Source organism: Fukomys damarensis, unplaced genomic scaffold (assembly GCF_012274545.1).
Source record: "Fukomys damarensis isolate Sample0158 unplaced genomic scaffold, DMR_v1.0_HiC HiC_scaffold_39, whole genome shotgun sequence".
NCBI classification, from domain to species: Eukaryota; Metazoa; Chordata; class Mammalia; order Rodentia; family Bathyergidae; genus Fukomys; species Fukomys damarensis.
In genome coordinates, this window is record NW_022900951.1 from 36,527,272 (window position 1) to 36,532,318 (window position 5,047).

Genomic DNA, 5,047 nt, shown 5'->3' on the forward strand with positions numbered 1-5,047 from the left:
GTTTTTTTTTTTTTTTTTGGCAAAGGCAAAAGAAAGGATTCCAGAGGCAGGCAATAAGTAGCAAGTAAAACAGCTTACAGCCAGCCAAAATGCAATGTGTGCTGGTTACATCAAGCTATTTGGTACAGTTAGCAAGAAAAACTGGATAGTTAAGTAGCTACAAAAGGAGGAAGATGCCAAAGATCACTGTGGCAGAAGACTGGAAAAAGGATTGGGGGTGTGGGACAGTCAGAAAGTTATTATATTAGCTCAAACAAGAGACAATAAACAGCTGAACCAATACAGTGTGACAACTAAGAGATACATTAACAAGATAACATAGTGGATGATTAACTAGGGGATGGTTAAGAGTGAGCTGAAAGAATACTTACAGTTTTCAGGGCACAGTTACTGGGTGAATGATACCAAGTGAGAGAGGAACTATACAGGACAAAGAACTAGTAGAAGGCTGAGAAAGAAAGGAAACACATATTTTATTCAGAAAATATTGATTTCCATGGAATACCCAGGCAGAGATTTATAGAGGACATAAAGGAATATAAAGTCAAAAGGAAGGGGTCAACATTGTGCATAGGATGAGGACATCAACAACTACCATTTATACCATATGCCAAGCATATTAAAATTTTACATAGAATCTCTCATTATTTATCATCATAACCTATATAATACTAGAACCATTGTACAGATTAGAAAATTGTTATAGTTTATATCTAAATGCCTCCCCCAAACCTCATGCTGTTATAGGTGGGGCTTTGGGAAGTGACTAGAGCAGGAGACTGGGATACTGGTCAGTGTGGATTAGTTCACTGATGAGTTTATAACTAAATGTAATTTAGGAGGTAAAACCTAGTTTGAGGAGCTAGGTTACTGGGGCAAGGTCTGGAAAGGTCTCTCTACCTCCTTCCTCCATTGATCTCTCTTTCCTTCTCACCACCATGCCATGAGCTGTTTCTCCTCTGCCACGCTGCCCTGCCTTGGAGCCAGCCAACTATGGGCTGAAATATAAACTGTAAGCCAAAATAAACCTTCCCTCTGTAGAGTTGTGGGTGTTGAGTGTTGTGCCTTAGTGATGAGAAAGTGACTAAGACAGAAATTGAGGCTAAGATGGGTTGAGATCTGGAGCCTAGATACATGGAAGCCTAAAATCTAAACTTGTATTCTTTATACTCTAGGAAGCATGAGTGAATTGGAGGTAACTAAAGTCAATGTTGTAAACGAGAACACTTGAAAGCCCCAGAAACCACGAACATACTCTCAAATCCTCTCCAAGGAATTGCTGAAAACATTACTACAAAGACTACATCAAGCTCAGTAAGAAAAAAGAAAAGCACTAAAGGGTAAGTTCTTAGAGTACAATATCTTGTGGAAATATATGTATGGAGACCAAATGCCTAGCAGATCTGTTCTAAACAGGAAAACAGGTCCCCCCTAGTTCCACTCAAGGCTGGCCTAAGAAAAGCAATATTGTCACTTTTAAATAAGAATTGCACATTTTCTTTTTTTTATTATTTTCTATATATTTCCATTGGGCTTATATATCAGAAACTTGCACAATCAAAATATTTAGCAGAAAAACAACATTTTTGGAACTTGCTTCTGACTTTTTCTCTTTCTTTTCTTCTAATGTTCATGAATATAATATAACTAGTACTAGCATTATCACAATTGTCAAAATCTCTGCATAATCCAATCTTTATAAACTGAACCTAATAATTATGGAAGTCTGGGAGTATGAAATTACATTTTAAATCATATCTTTAAAGGAATGTGTTCCATTAATATGCCACTAACACACATTGTTTTCCAAATGCTACATTATCCTATAATAATATTGTTGCAAGTCATTAATCACAACTCTGCACCTATAAGGGAGTATCTGGGCTCAGAAACTGCTATCTTCATTAACAAATTTTTTTCAGTGATACTTCTGTGGAAGGCTGTTAATCTCTTCCCATTCAGAACTATATTTTAAAGATCTCTATAACTAGTTAAACTTACTTCTAAATTAAATAAAATTAAGTATCTAACTGAAATTAAGTGAAAAATCCCAAAGCCAACAATATTCCTTTCTCTATTACTCAATTTAGTTGCATCAGGGTTATACAATATTTATCCTGTAACAAAGAACAAAAATGCAATTAGCCAACATCTAGTAACTTGTGGAGTCCTTTAAAGAATGAAAGTTTCTCTGCCAAGTAAGCTTGGGAAACACCAAATAAAATACTCCCCCCATATTCATGAAACATATCAACAGTCTAGTCTTGTGGTTAAGAAACAAGCATTTCTTCTTTGTCCTATTTCACCCTATTATCCATGTAGCACCTAGTAATCATCAGTGTCAGTGTTTTTTAACACTATGGACACGTGGTCTGAATTTTAGTATTTACAATAACAACACAAACACAAATTATGAAGTTGTAATGGCTAAAACCATTCTGATCTCAATATTTTATGTTAATAAATATTCTCCCACCCAAGCATGGCATATATATTGTTGGCTAAATATTTATGGTGGGAGGTAATCCAATTGTTTGCTTAGTAAAGGATGGAAAAGATTTAACTATGCAATTTAAATGTCTATTCATTAATATACCCAAAAGTAATTTACTTTCTTTTACAATTGTTAATATAAGCATATTCAGCAGGCAATAATGCAACCTTTGGTCTTTTAACCAAAATACACTTAACACAAAGACAAAGCATGCAAAAGAAATAACCATTTACACCCAATTACCCAGCTCCAGTGCAGGGCAGTAGAAAATAGGTTTTGAATCTTAATCGTGGTAATCAGTTCTTAGTTCTAAAGAAGTAAAATAGATGATCTGGAAAATAATTGCTTTATGAAAAAAATCTGAAAATAAGAGAACAGTGGATGTAATTGTTTAGGCAAGATAGTAAAATCAAATATTGAAACACTTAGGGAATTTTTCAAATTAAGTAAGAAACCAGTTCTTGTGTGTTACAGAAAGTATGCAAGTTAGTAGTGTGTTCACTTGTAACCTGTCCCAATGATGGACCAACTTTTCAGTGCTCACATAATAACTTTCTGACAATCAATAGATTACACAAATATATAGTCCCTGGAAGACAAGAGAAAGGGTCAGTATATCCCTCACAATACCTGAAAATGATCTCCTGAACTTTCTCATCTCCCCTTTCCCTATTGTAGTTGAAGGCAACTTCTTATTTCCTTCCAGTAGCCTCGCCTAAAATTACGGTACAATTATTAACCATTTTCTTTCTCTCACATTCCAATTCTAATTAATTAGTCAATGCTTTGGTTCTACTTTGCTAAGATATATCTTTTCATTTTTAAAGAAAATTTGCAGCTGATTGCTGGAGCAAATTTATGATTGCCAAGTTAAAATCCTTATTACAACACTGAGATTCCATCTCACTCCAGAAAGAATGGCTGCTATCAAGAAATCAACTGGGCCAGGGATTTAGCTCAGTGAAAGAAGGAACGAAGGAAGGAAGGAAGGAAGGAGGAAGGAAGGAATCAACCAATCACAAATGCTGGTAGGGTTGTGAGGAGAAAGGAACCCTTCTCCACTGTTGGTGGGAGTGTAGGCTGGTGCAATCACTGGAAATCAGTGTGGAGATTCCTCAAAAAACTAGGATTAAAGGTCCGATTTGACCATGCTACTTTTCTGCTTGGTATCGTCCCAAAAGAATTAAAACCATCACACCACAGCGACCCATGTTTATAGCAACACAGTTTGTAATAGCTAAATTGTGGAAACAGTCCAAAACCCCATCACCTGGTGAGTGGATAAAGAAGACATTTTTTTTAAATGGAGTACTGCTCAGCCATAAAGAAAGATAAACTTGAGACATTTCTAGGTAAATCGATGCACCTTGAGGCCATATTCATAAGTGAAATACATAGGACACACATGTGTAAATGCCTAATCATTTCTCTGGTGTGAGAAACTGAATTTGTAAATGAAGACCAAAATATATAATAGACATTCTGAAATAGGAAGAAAATGTTCAAAGAGGTAGGGGAACTAGGGAGGGCGGCAGGGGAAAGGAAAGAAGGGAAAGAAAAAAAGTGAAGGTAAGAAGGAAACAACAGAAACAAAGCTTATGTATATAGTGGGGTGGAGGGATTGAAGGGAGGGCAGAGAATGGGAAAAATAAGAATCAATATATATCATGTACAGGTACAAATTCTCAATGATGAATGTGATCATAAGGTATACATAAATGTACCAATAAACTCAATAAAAATAAATAAATAAAATAGGTCTTGTAATCTTGAGATATTTTGTAAACTAATATTTTTTAATGGTAGAGCTGCTAAAACTCAGAAAGCTTTTCAACCTAAAGGTTTATAAAACTAGACATGACAATGATTAGCTCAGAATTAATTGAAGCTTTCACTTCTGTATATATTTCAATGGGTTGCTAAAAACATTTCAGTTTGTATGATCTGGTAAGATTAGATTTAGGCCTCATCACTCCAATAGTTTACCAGCACAAGATATAGCTAACTGGAAATAAATTATTTATATTATCCACAGGACCAATTTTTTTTTGTGTGTGAAATTACAGACAAACCAACTCATTTAAGACTTGATAGCAAAGAAAACTTCATGGTTCCTAATTAAGGATGGTTTGGAGACAGATCAATTTTGAGCACAAGCTTAAATCAGTAAATAGATATAGGATAAAATTAGAAACACTGTGGTCAATAACTATCGATCAATTTATCAAAATAAAAACATATACAGGTACCATGTCCTATCCTTTAACCAAATCCTTTATTTATGTCAACTACTAGAGAAAATACCAAGTGTGAAGAATGTAGCAGAGATATAATAAATATAATAAATAAGTTGAGATCATATAAAAGAACAAGATGTTTTAACATATGGTTTTAAAAGGCAGCTCAAATGAGTGAGCACTAAACATTTTAAATGAAAAAAAATTGTTCTATAAGCCAAGAATCCTTGCATGTTAATATTTTACAGCGAATTTAAAATTTGCTTTTGGCACATCCAGGCTACCTGGAAGTACAAACACTCCAGCTGCAAGCATC